The 17,981-nt window shown below is 33.8% G+C and overlaps 1 long non-coding RNA gene across 5 annotated transcripts in view; it reads right to left on the bottom strand.

The window, feature by feature from the left end:
- Positions 1-17,981, bottom strand: part of LOC141583629 (uncharacterized) — a 766,076-nt gene that overhangs the window by 596,153 nt on the left and 151,942 nt on the right. For all 5 annotated transcript variants that reach the window (XR_012516335.1, XR_012516336.1, XR_012516337.1 and 2 more), the window contains one exon: positions 14,734-14,968. This is a non-coding gene — a long non-coding RNA (uncharacterized LOC141583629). The remainder of the gene's footprint in view (positions 1-14,733; positions 14,969-17,981) is intronic.

A 17,981-nucleotide genomic window follows, 5' to 3' on the forward strand; every position in this document is an offset into this window, starting at 1 on the left:
CTTAACAAAATAGAGCTTAGACTCTACTGAGGAATCTCAGAAAATTGACCAAGCCAGGTAATGAATGGCATCACTGGGAAGCTCATGCTTTAGTTTTATTGTAAACCTAATATAGAATATCTTTTCTCCTAAAGTATATTTCCCTGCGCTCAGTAAAATGTTTCCCCAATTTAAAACATGGTAAGATCCATCATTAAAAGTCATACTTTACCAATTTATCTACAATATTTTCTATAGGCTCTTTCCACATTTTATGTGTACAAACATTCTCTCATTCATCTAAAACTATTGCAGATTTTTATTATATGCACCTTTCATCTGTATTTGTGTGTGTGTGTGTGTGTGTGTTTAGCTATGTCTTCCTTTTTCCTCTTATTAATGACTATATTTCACTATCTTCCATGACTTCATTTTTCTATTTTTATATAGTAGTGTTTTTAAAGATAAATTATGGCAGAATTTTGTAAATAAATATTTTAGGTAGACAATTATTCTTGAAATACTTTGCTTGAAATACTTCATTTACAAAATTATGGCAGAATTTTGTAAATGAAGTCATATTTTAGGTAGACAATTATTCTTGAAATACTTTGCTTGCAGACTTAAAAAATATTCTATCTTGAGCTTATCCTGATTTTTGAGCACTAAATTCTCATTGGGATTTATAGTGACAATCCAGATCAAATTGAAGAGAATAAAAGTTGTTTAGAAATTTTTGAATTATTTAAAACTTTCACTTAGGTTTTTTTTTTTTAACTTTTATTTTAGGTTCAGGAGTATATATGCAGGTTTATTACATAGGTAAACTCATGTCATGGGGGTATGTTGTATAGACTTTCATCCCCCAAGTACTAAACCTAATTTCCAGTAGTTTTTCCTGCTCCTCTCCCTCCACTCACCTTCTATTCTCCACCCTCAGGTAGGCCCCAGTGTCTGTCGTTCCCCTCTTTGTGTTCATGAGCATTCATCATTTAACTCCCTACTTTTAAGTAAAAACATGCAGTCTTTGGTTGCATTAGTATGCCAAAGATAATGGCTTATACCTCCAACCATGTTCCTGAAAAAGACATAATCTCATTCTTTTCTATGGCTGCATAGTATTCCACAGTGTATATGTATATTTTATTCATTCAAAATGTCATTGAAAGGCATTTAGAGTGATTCTAGGTCTTTGCTATTGTGGATAGTGCTATAATAAACATTCACATGCATGTGTCCTTAGAGTACAATAATTTATATTCCTTTGTGTCTATATCCAGTAATGGAATTGCTGGGTCTAATGGTAGTTCTGTTTTCAGCTCTTTGTGGAATTGCCATACTGCTTTCCACAATGGTGGAACTAATTTACACTCCCATCAATCATATTTATTACATTTTCCCCAAAACCTCACCAGCTGTGTTATTTTTGACATTTTAGTAATAGCCATTCTGACTGATGTGAGATAACTCATCGTGGTTTTGATTTGCATTTCTGTAATAATCAGTGATGCTGAACTTTTTTTCATATGTATGTTGGCTGCATGTATGTCTTTAGGAAATTTTTCATATCATTTGTCCACTTTTTAATGATTTTTTTTCTTGTAAATTCACTTTAAGTTACTTATGGATGCTTGATATTAGACTGTTGTCAGATGCATAGTTTGCAAATATTTTCTCCCATTCCGTAGGTTGTCTGTTTACTCTGTTGATGTTTTCTTTTGCTCTGCAGAAGCTCTTAAGTTTAATTAGATCTCACCTGTCAATTTTTGCTTTTCTTATGATTCTTTCTAGTGTCTTTGTCATGAATTCTTGGGCCATTCCAGAATGATATTGCCTAGGTTATCTTCCAGGCATTTTACAGTTTCAATCTTAAGCTGATTTTCACATGTGGTGTTGTAATACTACCCTGGGCTAGCACCAGCTATATTGGTAAAGTACTTAATTATGTAAGCATGTAGTATCATGTACTTCTTCAAACTACGTATCACAATTGTAATACTCATATTAGTTATGTCACTGTCAGGGTAATATTGTCTCTCTAGAGATAAAGCAAGTCTATTTTGTACATTACCAGATCACCATTATAGTTCATTAACTGTTGTAGGTGTAGAATAATTGTGAATTATAAATCAACAAATAGTATACGGAAAGCCACATACCTCTAGAAAAAATATATGATTTAGAATATAAATAATACATATAAATGTATATACCTTTGTATCATGTATCACACATACATATAAAAATATATATAGCATTGTTCTCACCTTCTCGAAGATAATTTAAACTATTTAAATATTTTAATCCATATTGTATTAGGAAACAGTAATAATAGGAAATACTCTGAAGAATATTTCTAGGTAAATTTCTGCCGTCATAATTATACTGAAATAATTCAAGAGTCTATAATAAATTTTAAAATAACCATCAATGTCATGCTATCAAATACTTTAGAATAAAAGCATTTTACCTCAAGTTGCAAATAATCTTTAAAAAAAATTTTTTTATTATGAACTCATTTTATGTATAAAAAGCAAAACACAATGCTGGACAGGAGAATAATAAAAACAGATGGAAGACATTTTCAGTTGGATGACCTTTTAGTTCACAGGCTTGGATAAGACTAAATCTAGTTATGCTAAGTAAGTAGAGGTAACAGTGAGCACCTGTTCTCTCTACTAAATGCATTCAACCTTTGCTTCTGGGTTCTTCAGAATAATGGGAACCTGGTGAAGGGAGGCAGATAAGATGTGAAGTTGATATGACTTTACAAGCCATTCTAGTAAAAGCTCAAGGGTAAAAAATGTACAACCCTTTAACACAAACTATAAAGATGACAAGCATTTGCTTAAAGCCTTTTCTCAGTATGGCAAAACGGAGGAAATACTTTTATATTTTACTCTTTTAGCATGATGGGTGACAACAAAATCAAATTGAGTTTAGTTACATATTTAACAATATCTAAAAGATTAAAATTACATAAAACTCTTTTTTATTAAATGAACAAATTGTTTTATTTAACAGGAAGGTACATTAGCTTAGGTGCTAGCATCACTGTCCCTACACTCAAATTTTGGTTCTCGCTGTATATTGTACCAATTGTTATTAAAAAGCTTTATGAACTTAGGTAAGTTTCCAACTTTCAGGTGTTCTTGGCTATAAACTGGGGTTTATAATTCTATTAATAATTGTTTCAGTAGTTAATTGTGAGATATTATGTAAATCATTAGTATACACTGAAAACATTGTAATTATTAAGATTATATAAAAAAACCTAAATTATAGCATTTTCATTGGCACAGATTACTGAGTATGAATGATAAAATATCTAGGTTCACAAAGCATAAAGCATGAGGAGGATTTTAAGAAAAAAGTAGCTATTGATCTTGCTACTCTTATATTTTCATTTTTTTTAAATTAAATTCACTTTTAGAATTATGTAGAAAATACCGTATCTTATCACTTTTAATTAAGACTACTTATTATTTTGAGTAAGTCTTGAAATAGCTTATCATAGCCCCTTATGCTTCTGCAAAGCTTTTCTCAAAATGCTCATTTGAAATAAGAATTTCGCTTGTTATTTACAGACAAGATCTCTCAAAAGAACATGATGAATCCTGGATGCAAAACTGTTTGATTTCAAATCGGATGTTTCTACAAGGCATTTAATAATATGTAGTTACTAACCTCTGATTCATCTATAAGGCAGTTCAAAACATTTTTTTTTTTTTTTTTTTTTTTGAGACGGAGTTTTACTCTTATTACTCAGGCTGGAGTGCAATGGCGCAATCTCGGCTCACTGCAACCTCCGCCTCCTGGGTTCAGGCAATTCTCCTGCCTCAGCCTCCTGAGTAGCTGGGATTACAGGCACTCGCCACCATGCCCAGCTAATTTTTTGTATTTTTTTAGTAGAGACGGGGTTTCACCATGTTGACCAGGATGGTCTAGATCTCTTGACCTTGTGATCCACCCGCCTTGGCCTCCCAAAGTGCTGGGACTACAGGCTTGAGCCACCGCGCCCGGCCCAAAACATTTTAAATATAAAAAAGTGAAATCAGTGATCCATTAATTGTGGAAATGTTGAATATTCCCCTAAGTAATGAAGAATTTCTTGATACTTATAGCTGTAGCACAGTCAGTCAACATTCCATGATTTGTAACATCAGCAAACTCTGACCAAACTCATCTGATTCAGCTGTTCAATGATTATGGCATCTGGATAAAGTATTAACTCTTTATGCGATCCAACCAGTTTCTCTATGCTACAGATCAGATGTTTACCCAACGGTACTGAGAAAAAGTATGTGAAGTCCTTATTCCTAGTACAGTCTATACCACCACTAAGGCTATGACCTTGGGCAAGTTTCCTCATATCCTAAAATTTATCTGTAAAATTACATAACTACTGATTAAAACATGTCACAGGAACTCAAAGGGTCCAGCTACAAGAAAACTATATAATTCTATGTGTGTCACAGGGCCAGTCACATAGTAATTTTTAAAAAAATATTTTATAAGTGAATTAATGAAAAGCACAGAAAATAATGAAAACATTCTAACTCCTGAAATCTACTTGGAATTGTTTGGGTTTGCATTGATCTCAGGAAGTGGAAAGTGGTAGTGTGGTATAATGACATTCTTATAACATGAAATAAGCATTTCTAACTGAAAGGAAGGACACTAAAAATAGAAAATTTTAAAATAGTTGAAAAGATATCTAAGGGATACTAAGCTTAATACCTGGCTGATGAAATACTCTGTACAACAAACCTCCATAAAACAAGTTTCTTTATGTAACAAACCTATGCTTGTACCCCTAAACTTGAAAAGAAAAAAAGTAATTCACTTAATTTTATCACCTGTCCACAAGTACAGAATAATTTTATAAAATGAGTATTCAGTTATATGAAATAAGTAAATATAAAATAAGTAGTAGCAATAATTAAGAGCCCCTTTCATAATTGGTATTTATTTTGTTTACTTATCCAGCCAACCAGCTATCAAGCTAGGAGTTACTTTCCTCTAGCTCACTTTTGCCTCAGGGAAATACCTGGACTCCATAGCATGACATTTAAGACCTTTCACAATTACTACTTCAACCTCATATTTAGGCAACCTTTTGCCCTTGTTAAACGCTAAACAGACATTATAAAATTTTATAGAATTTATTTGAGCAAATAATAATTCAAGAATCAGGCAACCAGAAACTGGAAGCGATTTGGGAGCCCTGCCAAGGGAACCAGAGAGGAAGGTTTTTATAACGCAAACTGAAATAAAGCCAAGAAAATATTTGATTGGTTACAGTTATACAGTTGCCTTATTTCACCTATTTTGCTGGAAAGTCCCTAGTTTTAACAACTAGTTGTCAGCTTCTGATTTGTTAGCCATAAGTTTTATTTTTCTCAAATAAAGACATCTACAAGAAGTAGCCCAAGTTAAGCATTGCTTATATGTGCAAAACTACAAAAGACTAAGGTCACTTATGGGGCATAACTGGCTTTGTCTCTCCAGGCATTCTGCAGGCCTTGCCACCATTTTAATTTTCTTTAACACTCTCAATAGCCATAATTTAAACATCACAAACTACAATTTCCTTCAAGGCATGCAATTTTCCTCCATGTTCTGTTCATAACCTCCTCTTTTATCTAAAATGCACCTTCAACTTATCTCCCTGGAAGATCCTTATGTATTCTTCAGATCCCGATTGTAAGTCACTAGTTCTATTAATTTTTAATAGCCAGTGCAGATTTCATTGCATGCCCATCTGAGTATCTATTATCTCATAGTTCACATAATCGGTTTCATTTGTTGAGTTACTATTTAGATAAGCTACTTGGGCTGCATTGAAACCATTCAAATGCCATTGCTTAGAAGCAAGTATTCACCATTCCATTAACTATCAAGTTTGTGTTTTGCCAAATGAGTTGACTAAGCACAACTGCGTAGGGCAATAAAGGCAATCTAGAGTGTCTGTAAAAGAGGAAAGAGTGGAGAAAGGAGGTGGGCAAGAGAACAGAGAAACCCTGGAGAGAAGAACATATATACCTACTGGAGAAATTCACTAAGTTTCTGGTATGAACTGACAGCATGAGTGATCTTCCCCACTAAATCTTTAGTGAATTATTTCATATTAAAGACTTTTGAAATTCAATCAGTCTGAAAGAGAGGTGTAACAATGTACTGACTGAATTCCAAAATGATTCAAAAAGTCAAAGAAGACAGTCCATGAGAGCTCTGCCATCTGTCATCTGCATTGCCAGCCTGCGAGTTCCTCTAGGCAGGATGTCATCTTTGCAGCCGATGTCCACCAGAGACTCTAAATAGGTACTGGGGATTATAAGTAACGTTCCTACATATTTTTAATCCCTGCAAACTATGAAATCCTATCTTCCATTAACATGGTGAGCTGAACTTATGAGCGCAGTCATCTTACCCCTTTCAAAGGAAGAGATTCTGATATAATGATGTACCTAAACCTGTAACAAATACATGTAAATATCAATAGCCATGACTATGTAGATATTCAAGAAAATATTTGTCTATTCAATAGGAAGTTATAGTTAATAGTTATAGTTTAATAGTAATCTCCTTAAAACTTTATTACTTTTTACACATTTTATATGAAGTTTTCCAAAAATTTCTGGTTTAATATGAGCTTCTAAATATTGATATTAGAGCTAGGATCTATCAAAATACATTCATCTTCAAAGAATTACCAACTACACAACGACTTTTCTACATTCCTTAATTAAATCAATCACATTGTTTTTTGCCAGCTAATTATGGTGCTGTTGATGCTGGGAATAATGAAGCTGAAAAGCGAAATTTAAACACTCAGTATTGCCGAAGATGGAAATAGAGCACATTTAAAAGCATAGTATCAGGGTAAAGAATTAGAGAAACAACCCTAAATACATTAAAATTAATGAATTACATATTTTGATACATTCCAAGTAATAGTTTTAAAAATTGAGTCTAAATCTAATCACTTCAAACCGTTTATTGCAAAAATCCATTAGCACTTACCATTAAAAACTTTAGCACCTCATGCACACGTAATTGCAGGTGAACAGATTTATATATATATATATATATATATATATATATATATGTGTGTATACATGCTCTCTCTCAATATATATAGCATTTATATATATAGAAATCTATGTAGATATAGCATTTCATATATATATATATATATATATAGAGAGAGAGAGAGAGAGAGAGAGAGCGCTATCTATATATAGAGAACATTTCTTTCACCTAGTTTCTGTATAAACATCTTAAGATTAGACTTAGATAATCTTATCTGCAACAGAAAAGTAAGGAATGTGACCAGTGATACAGTACTCTCCTTGGTTTGGTCAAAGCCTGCACACCGCTTCAGCATATTTCATACACGGCTTGACCATTTTGACTGAACTCACAATTCACTGGTGTGATCAAGTAGGCTAGTCATTCCTGCTAAATTTAAGCCTTTGGCATCATTTTCTCTGTGGAGCAAAATGAATCCTGTAACCTCTTGTTTCTGAAGTTTTGCAAGACATTTTGCATCCTGAAAAACTACAGAAACACTAGGAAAAGGAAGCACAAAAGTTATATTGAGACTTTTAATACTTTCACAGTCTCTGCTGGAACATTCTAGGAATTTCTATGCCTACGTCCAACTGTGATGCCCTCTCTCGTTTAAAGTTTTAAGGAGATTACATAACTGAATCAAACTTTCACATCTTTCAAGTTATTAGCTGCAGGAGTCTCACTTTTTTGTCTTCACTCCTCCGGGTCCTTTTATATTAGGATCCTATTAGCTGGCTTTGGAATGATAACATAGCTTGGCCAGTTCAATTACCACATTTTGTCTGTCGTTTTCCTCTCACGCACTTAATGTCTGCTTTGTACAAGATGAAAGACACTCAGTGCAAATTCGCCTTGAAAACTAACACAAATAAGTTCACATAGTCATAAATTAATGACAGGCAATCTTTCATTTCTACCTGCTTGCATCCTTTTGTCTGATTGCTCCTTTAGTCCCTGTCCTCTGAAGTTTCAAATCAAGAAAATTTAATGCCACCTTTAAGTATAATGAGAGTGGATAAATGAACAGAACAGGGAGAAGCATTCTCAGTCATTAATTGTCCTAATGGGCTCAATCTGGGTAATATGAATGACAAATATGCTAAACAAAAGAAAGAAAATGCATATTATGCTTAGAAGCAAAGTAAAAATCAGTGAGAGCATTGGCACACAGGAAGAAAATACAGATGCACGTTGCTAAATATCCCTTAGCATATGTTTTCTATTTCTTCATTATGATATTGTTTTCACCAGTATAATAACCATACTGGTACAAAGCTTTTTGTTTAAATGGGTGCATTCTGGAAACCTTGACTTATTGACAGGGCTAATATTAGGACATGAAACTTTCATTTTTAGATTGTTTTCATAAACTATTTGATCATTTAAATTATTTTTTTGTTACATAAATTCAAAAGAGATTTTGTTCTTTATGTGAGTGTATGATTATGTGGCTATATTTTTAATGTCAGCTTAGTCGCTAGCATTTTGGTGAAGAATATATAGCAAGAATGAGAGCAACTGCACATGTATGTAACCATATTTTCTGAATTCTTCTTTCTATAAGAGAGACCGTGTGATGAGAGAGTTAAGACTAAAGGGCAGACTTCTTGGACCCAAATCTCAGCTCTGTCACCTTCTTGCCCTGGGAACTTGAGCAAATTACTTGTTCTCTATACATCAATTTTCTCTGCAAAATGTAGGTATTAGTTCCTAGCTAGGAGGGCTTAAATATGAAATATGGTAATGACAAACAGCACTGTCAACTGTGTCCTGGTTGATGTTGCAAGATGACATCAAATTTTTACTAGACAATCTTGGGTTTAAACAGTCTATTCAGAGTCTGAAGGGAAAGGCATCAGCATAATATAAAATAGTTACGATTATTATTTATACTGAAGGACTGTTCTAGTATGCTTTACAAGTTTTACAATAATTATAAAGATAAATTGGTTGTTGTAGAGACCATAGAGATGTCACTTTTCTTCTATTTCTAAGCCTTTCTGGTCTCACTCCTAAATGTGCAGTAAATCAGAAATTCAAAGTTCATGTAAGCTAATAGCATAATGTTTCATATATATAAAAATTTCTAAATGTGTCTAATTTATGTTTGCTATTTCCCTTATCTTTCACTTTCGTAATTCATCATTAAGTTAAAAATGGCAAGTAAGTAACCATGAACCTAAGACTAGTCTGATACAAAGAATCTTATTGGTGTACCTCCCGACATCAGTGTCCTTATCAATAAGCTAGTTTCTAGACCTTTCCCCAACTCACCATTATTGCTCAAGACTATAGAGCAGAGCAAAAAGGGAAACAAAGCTATGACTTAATTGAGGATCCACCAGGCATGAAGAAGTAGAAAGCAATGTATCCTCTCACATTTCTACTGTTTGGCTTTTGGAGAGAAGTTAAGGAGATCATGCCAGTGACCCTATGACTTACTCATATTTCAAATCTGATGTGCATTGGAGAAGGAGGCGAACTGTAGAAATATCCAGATAGGAATAGGGTAGGGAAGAAGAAGTACCACGTTAAAAAGGAAAAGCCCCTTAAAAAGCCATCAGATCCCTAATAACTCACTCACTATCATGAAAAGAGGATGGGGCTAGGGGGACCACCTCAATTATCTAACCACCTCCCACGAGGTCCCTTCTCCAACACAAGGGGAATATAATTAGATTACAATTCATAAGATTTCAGTGGGGGGAAAATAGGGGAGGGACAGCGGCAGTGGGGGGGGTGGGGATTTGGGGAGAGATAGCATGAGGAGAAATGCCAGATATAGGTGATGGAGAGGAAGGCAGCAAATCACACCGCCATGTATGTACTTATGTAACTATCTTGCATGTTCTTCACATGTACCCCAAAACCTAAAATACAATTTTAAAAAAGACTCTATATGAAATAAAAACTGTAAAATAAATTTTAAAACTTTAAAAAAAAAGATTTCAGTGGGGACAGAGCCATATTACATCAGTGACCTTATTATACTTCCTATCCAAGAAAAGCAACTGTCTTGGAAAATATAAAAACTGGTTCTGTCTACAGTATCAATAGGCCAAACATGTTCTTAAGAATCTAAATAAATGCTTTTTCTTGGTGCCAAAACATAAAACAAATAAGATAAAAAGTGTGGCTTATCTTCTAATGAATGGAGAATTGGAGTTGTCTTGGTTTCGGTTTGTTTGGGGAAGAGGTTGTAAATGGGAGATAATTAGTCTTAGACTTAGCTATAGTTTTTGGGTTTCATACACAGAAAATGTAGAAGGGATGAGAAAGCACTTTTCAGCAAAGAAAAGAGAATTCATGGAAGCCCAGACAAGATTCGTGTGGTTTCCTAGGGTTACAATTTGCATCCAATTTGTAGGCAGTGAAAACCCAAGGGTCACATTTCATTCGCACTACTTAATGTATTAGCCTTCCTTTAAGAGAGTCTACAAAGCACACATTCAAAAAGCCTTTAACTTCCTTTACTGGATATTGCTTAACAAATCCCTTCTTTAGAAAAATAAAAAGTATGTTTTTCATTCTGAATTAATTCTATCTTCTGATGCTTATCTAATCTAAAGCCAAAGTATGTGATAATTCACAAGAAAAAAGGGAGGGTGGAAAGGTATTGTTAAGTATCCCAGTATGACTATAGTATAAGAATTTTAGCCACATTATCTTGAATTACCACAAAATATTCTAACTTTTTTAAAAAGTGAATAAAAACTAACCAAATTAAATTTTTGTTAGGCAATTGTTTCCCTTCTTTATTAAGCATACAAATTTATTTTCTAAACTGCCATGCACAAAGTATTAAACCTGGGGTCTGAGTATCTTCAATCTTTAATTAGACCCCAGAATTATACCATCGAATGGATTCAGGTTTAACTGAAGAACAATGATGCAAATAGACAAAATTTTAACACATTTACAATTTGCAATTTCAAAGATAAAATATTAGTTCTTAGTTAATGATTAAGAATGAAATTTTCCAGTGTTTTATCTAAAACAGAGAAGAATATAGTAACAGGCATATACAAATTCTGGTCTCTAGAAGTGAGTTTTAGGGAGCCTTCACCAGGCTTTTCTTTTCTAAGATACATATGTCAGGCACACCTGTTCATTGCTCTCAGTTCTAGTCTTCTCTGAGGGACCAGAGCAGATCTAATAGACCAGTAGGATGTTTTTGAACAGACTCTCAGAACCCATGGTTACCATGCCTCCATCAAAGGTTAGCCAACAGCTTGGTTTTTCAGATTTGTTAAATTCTTCATTTGTTAAAATCTTGTCACAATTTATATGCTCACCATTCTATCTCCTTCCATTGCATGCAAAGAAGGTATGATTTGAGATAAAATTAAAGAGGCAATAAATGGAACCTCATAATTCATATCCATGTTTTACCTCTTCCTTGAGTTTCTACTTACATAGGAATTATAAGGAAAACCATTAAAAAAGGATAAGGGCCAAATAAATAATTGATAAATCATCAACTGATATGAGACTTTTATGGATGTAGTAGTACAGAAATTAACACTGTTTTTGCCTTTGTCGGAAGTCAATTTCTATTTTAAAATCCTCTCTTTTTTTCCCTTTTTGTATCTTTGGTCTTATTCACTCTTTACTCTCTCATATTGGCCTTGAGATCATGAATCAAAGAAACCTATCCCAGTGTTCCATTAAGTGGTACTATGGTTCAAATGGAGAAAATTCAGTGCCTGATAACTTGATTGAAATAATAAGTAACTAATTTTAGAGATCCTTTTCAAAAATGAAACTTTAAGAAACTAAGTTAATTCTTCTTACCTAGCTGTATTCTTCTGCATAGAATTCATTTCTTCAACATCTGTTTAAATATCTTTAACATTTCTCACCAGGAAAAGCACTCCTTAAGAATTGTTCAAGCTTTTCAAGTGTCAAAGTAGAAGTTTCACAGGGTTTAGTGTGTCATCTACCAAGATCATGAGGCAGGCAGGAATCAAGCATTTAAGTAAACTGAATCTTTGTTCTATTTCATACAAAATCTCAGAGTTTGTAGAATTACTTCTGAGATTTAAAGAGAATAAGCAAAAAGGCTGAATTAAATAGAATCCATTGAAAAAAATGACAGCATTGGTATCAGAAACTATGGCAAAGCAAATTAAGCAGCTCATTAAAATTATGAATAACTTAATCATATTTGAAGAAAGATATTTCTCTAATAACATTTCATAATTTTTTAAATGTTATAATATTTCTACTTTTATACAAAAAATGCTGAGTCATTTTTATTCACTTGCTTCAGCCTCCCAAGCAGTTTGGATTACAGGCACACACCACCCATTGTCTTGGTAAGTAACTTTCAGCCCCTTGTTACTGATCCAATTTTCTGCAGCAGGCTTGAATTTCTCCGCAGAAAATGGGGTTTTCTTTCACATTGTCAGGCTGCAAATTTTCCAAATTTCTATGCTCTTCTTCCTATTGAATACTCTGCAATCTTTGAAACTATTGATGCATATTGTGTGTCACTCAAAATAAAATAGAGGCAAGTATTTTAACGTCTCCAAAAAAGAAAGTAAAGAAGTTTTGTTCTAGAGGAGACTGGTTTCTGACTTCTCAGCAAGGTCTTTTAAAATTCATTTAATTTGGGAGAAATATAGTTTGAATGATGAAGTCAGGAAACTGAAAATCTGAAATGCAAGGAGCTAAACACATTTATGATCTTACTTATTACCTTAATTGTTGATACTAATTTTGTACCTCAATCATGTTGGTCATTGATGTTGCTTCAATAGTTTCAAAGATTTAAGCAGATTTTGTATAAAGGACTAAACATATACATTTACTCCATAGAAAAGTAAGGTGCAATAAAATCGAAGACACATGAACTGAATAGCAATTACAATAAAATGTGAGCTATATTAATGATGAAGACTCCAGCAAAAAGATACAATACATTAAGAATAGAATGAAAACTTGACCTACTTCTATCTTGTTGTACCACACTAACATTCATATAAAAGCCAAGGCCAAAGAATATCATGTTTGTTTTTATTCCACGTTTGAAAAAGTTAATCATTTTAAAGTATACCACTGCCACACTACAAGTTATAGATCTTTTCAAAACTGTACTCTTCATTCAAGAAAAAACTGTTCAAATCTTAGCCGAATGGATGTATTGTGTGATCAGTGTAACTACAATCTTTCTAAATACAGGAAATTTTATGGCACAAAATCACACTCCTTTTACTCTTTTATTCTCTCAGCAGCCTTTACTTGCATCTTTTCAAAAATCTAAATTTAACCACACACACTGTAAAAAATATGTCCCTGAAATGATTCTTTATACTTAAGTAAAATAAACACAGAGCATCAGAGTTTTTCACAAATAAATCATTTTACTAGTCTTTTAACGCTTTTTTTAAAAAGACAGTGTGTGTCAGCAATTCTATGTCTTTTCCTAAGAGTAATTCTGAGGAGTAAAGTTTCAGGCTAACTCAGAAACAGAGGAAATACACAAGAAGCGTTCATATTCCATTTTCTTCCATACCTTCCAGCCCTATAAATATGATAACATTATTATCATGAACAGTACTTTTCCTAATGTAACCATCTAGCGTTTCTCAAGTTTAGACTCCCTGTTTAAAAGAACCAAGCCTGGCCACACATGGTGGCTCACACCTGTAATACCAGCCCTTTGGCAGGCCAAGGTGAGTGGATTACCTGAGGTCAAGAGTTTGAGACTAGCCTGGCCAATATAGAGAAACACCATCTATACTTAAAAATACAAAAATGAGCTAGGCCTGGTGGCACACGCCTGTAATCCCAGCTACTCAGGAGGCTGAGGCAGGAGAATCACTTGAACCCAGGAAGCAGAAATTGCAGTGAGCTGAGATCGTTCCATTGCACTCTAGCCTGGGCAACAAGAGCCAAACTCTGTCTCTAAATAAATAAATCAGTCAAAGAACCAAGCCTGTTTTCATTCACTGTGAAGTCATATTTCCTGACAAAATGTAAATCCCCACCCATTGGGGGAAATTAAGTTGTAAATGCCTACTACAGGAAGCTCCACTCTTGCTTTAAGGGATTGGAAACTGTATTTCTGGCCTCGTCATGTCTATCTTGTAATGTACTTATGCCTGCCATGGTATGCATCAAAGATTCATGCACATAAATTCAATTCAAACCCTCCTATAATACTTTCCATAGGAGAAAAATTAAGGCCTGCCTCTATGTAATTTTATATGTGTTTAGAAGACCAAGGTTCATAGTCATCACTTTCAATGTTTAGCTATTTGAAGAACAGGGTACCTATCTTTGTTCTAGCTGTCCATTCATAATTAAGTTAGGGACATTCAAGACTGATAATTTGTGCTTATTGGTCATGACCTAAACTTAGTCTCTATCTAACATTTTTAGTACATTTACCTGTTATTGCTTTCTGGTGCCTCATTACAAATCCATGAATTTTAAGGACTATTCATGTATCCTAAAAACAGAAACTAGGTTTTCAACAAGTTTACTGACTGTAGAAATTAAACCAAAAAATTCAATGTTTTTAGAAAACAGTTTTAGTTTTTATCAGAAACACAGGTAACACACAAGTTTTGACTTCCAGTACGGTTACATCTCAATAAATCCAAGTTGAATATATTAAGTTGAAAATGTACTTAAAACAGCTAAGCTATCAAACATTATAGCTTATCTTACCTTAAATGTACTCAGAACACTTTCCTGAGCCAGCAGTTGTACAAAATCATCTCACAACACAGTTCACTGTAGTGTATCCGTTGTTTACTCTTGTGATCAAGTGGCTAACAAATCTATAGGTTTCTGCCACTAGCCAGTATCATGAGAGAGTATCTTACTGCATATTCCAGGAAAAGGTAAAAACTCAAACTTTGTAGTACAGTTTTCATTGCATGTTTTTAGTTGTTTTGCACAACTGTAAAAAAAAAAAAAAAAAAAAAAAAACTTATAAATTGAACCACTGTAAGTCAGGAACTGTCCATATTATTACTGGCAGTTCACTGTCACCTAGCTATTAGTCTTAATAAGAAGTTGTCTTTTTCCTGATAGTCTCAACATTCTAGAGGTTATGAATCCTATCAAGATAAATACCCGCCAAACAACATCAGTATTTGAATACTGCTCTGCAATTTACTGCTTTTGTGACCACTGATAATTAACTTTTGTAAGCTTCATTTGTCTCATCTATAAATTCTTTTCATTTTTGAATCATTTCACTTGCCTCTTGTACTAGATAAAAGGTCCAAGTAGAATGTTAAGTAGAAGTGATTAGATTGAACATATCCTTAGTTATACAGAAAATATTTGATATTTAGCATTTGTTGGAGGTTTTTATGGAACACTAGGCATACATTGAACAGAAACTCTTTCAATATCTTAAATCATTCCATTTCTAAAATGTCAATATACACATATTACAATGTTAAATACAACAACTACTATAACCAAGACAATTAAAGAGCAGGTTAAAACTTGGTGATATTTTTTAAGTCACTTAAGAAAGCTAAAAAAATAAAGGGATTTAGTTTTGGTCAGTAAAATTTGTATGAGCATAACAAGGTGGATTATTCTTTCAAGGAAAGCCCCATCATTTATCCCTTTTAGTTTTTAAGCATTTTAATTCTCTCTGATAATTTTACTCAAAAAATAGATTCATAGTAATGAGACACAATCTTAGCTTTTCCCTACTGAACTACTTGAAGCTGAGAGAACATAAAAACTTATTCTTCCTAGCTTGACTGAACCCATGTGAAAAAGAATTCTTCTTAATAGAGCAGTACAAAATATCATCCACAGGGATGCCAAGTTAATGTGTCCATTTACTGTTCCTCAATTATTAACAAAGATAAATTACTTCCTCATTATTTCTCCCTACATACAAGACAGCTGCTCTTTGTGGGCTGCTTCAGATCCAGAAACATCTTTCAAAATTGATCTTTCATTATTGTTTTATGTATTCAACAACTCTGAACTTAGATTTATCTTCGTGGCATTGTCTAAGAATAGTGTATGTACTAAATAAAATTTTCTGAGATGCTCTTAAGATACCAATCCTTTTATTCAAAGACCAAGTATCATAATTCTTTATGATCTATCTTACTTAGTACCCTGATCTTAGAAATTTTTATGCTATAATGTTTTCCAAAGTATTAATCTGTATGGGAGGGAATTCCATGTTTCTGATAAATAAAAATGGCCACCTGAATCTCCATCACTTCACATAATTGAGAAACCACATTGCTCAATAAAGAGAGCAAATGGAACTCTTATGTTCCATGTATATAGTGTAAGAAGACAGGAAATATTGCAAAACTTAATTTGCATTTTTGTAGAAAAATAAGTATCTTGTACCAGCAGAGCCAGCTCGAGAGTCTAGGCAGAAATGGAAAGTCTTAAAAATATGATAGAAAGAATAGGAGAGAACTCTGCAGACCCTGGGGTAAAAGATGATAAATAAAATTACCATCACCAAAAAGAGGCCTGTCCTTTTTGGGAGAAAATACTGAAAGCCACCTGAGACCTGTTGGTTGAGAGAACTGGCTACAATGGAATCAAAAGGAGGAGGCTTAAAAATGCATTGGGCCGGGCGCGGTGGCTCACGCCTGTAATCCCAGCACTTTGGGAGGCCGGGGCGGGTGGATCACGAGGTCAAGAGATCAAGACCATTGTGGTCAACATGGTGAAACCCCGTCTCTACTAAAAATACAGAAAAATTAGCTGGGCATGGTGGCGCGTGCCTGTAATCCCAGCTACTCAGGAGGCTGAGGCAGGAGAATTGCCTGAACCCAGGAGGCAGAGGTTGCGGTGAGCCGAGATCGTGCCAGGGCACTCCGGCCTGGGTAACAAGAGCGAAACTCTGTCTCAAAACAAACAAACAAAAAAACAAAAAACAATAAAAATTCATTGGAACAACAGTCTTAGAAGGATACTGTTTAAGAAAAAGAGAAAACCCAAATAAAGAGGAAGTATACTTTAGATATTCCACAAAGAAGTTGAAGAGAGAGACAAGCAGCAGAATTTGAAGAATGCACCAAATCAAAAGATAATCACAAAATCAGCAGACACTCTAAAGAGCCCCATATGTTAGAAAACTTAAACTTCCTCATGCCAATAAGAACAGGAAATGTTGAATTAAAAGACATTTAAAGACCCTCTAACTCCTCATTCCTACCTAGCTTATGTCACCTACTACAGGTTATTCAGGAAATATGACATTTAGAAAGAACAGAAAATGGCAGATAATATCCATGCAAAGTCAGTGGATAAAGAAAGTGAGAACAAAATATTTTTATAGGTAAAAATTCTCCTCTCGATATCAAACAGAAAACAAAAGAAAAATGTAATACAACACTGCAACCTGAATTAAGTATCATGGAACAAGCATTTGTATTTTTAAAACACATCTTAATGCACCCATTAAAAAAAAAAAAGACTAAAAAGGGATGGATAAAACCAAAAAATGTGAAATTATTCATAAGAGCCAAATTAAGAAAAAAGCACAATTATCTCAGATTTTTAAACTAAATAATAAATTGTAAGGGTAAAGAGGGTTTGTCTGAAAATTTAATAAGCATAATTGAGAATAATGAAAATAATCCAAAGAACAAAAAACAGAAATAGACATCAGCAATAAGAATGAAATGTCTCAGGACTTACCACTCCCCACAGAAAGTTCAAGTAAGGACTATCTACAGACAAGAACACCTCGTGAAAACCCTATGACTTGGAAATGTGAACCACCTACCCTAATAAAAGTCTCATTAGAAGAGTAAGAGAAACAGTCTCACTATGGCTATGTTACTCCTTCTCATTTCCAAGTAGGCACTGTGACACAAAAGAAGAATCCCTTTGTCCTGTATTTCTGCTAACAATAGCACCCTAGCATAGATACCAGCCAAAGGCATAGACCATTGACCCACAAAACCAAG

This window comes from Saimiri boliviensis, chromosome 2, assembly GCF_048565385.1.
Source record: "Saimiri boliviensis isolate mSaiBol1 chromosome 2, mSaiBol1.pri, whole genome shotgun sequence".
In the NCBI taxonomy this organism is placed as follows: Eukaryota; Metazoa; Chordata; class Mammalia; order Primates; family Cebidae; genus Saimiri; species Saimiri boliviensis.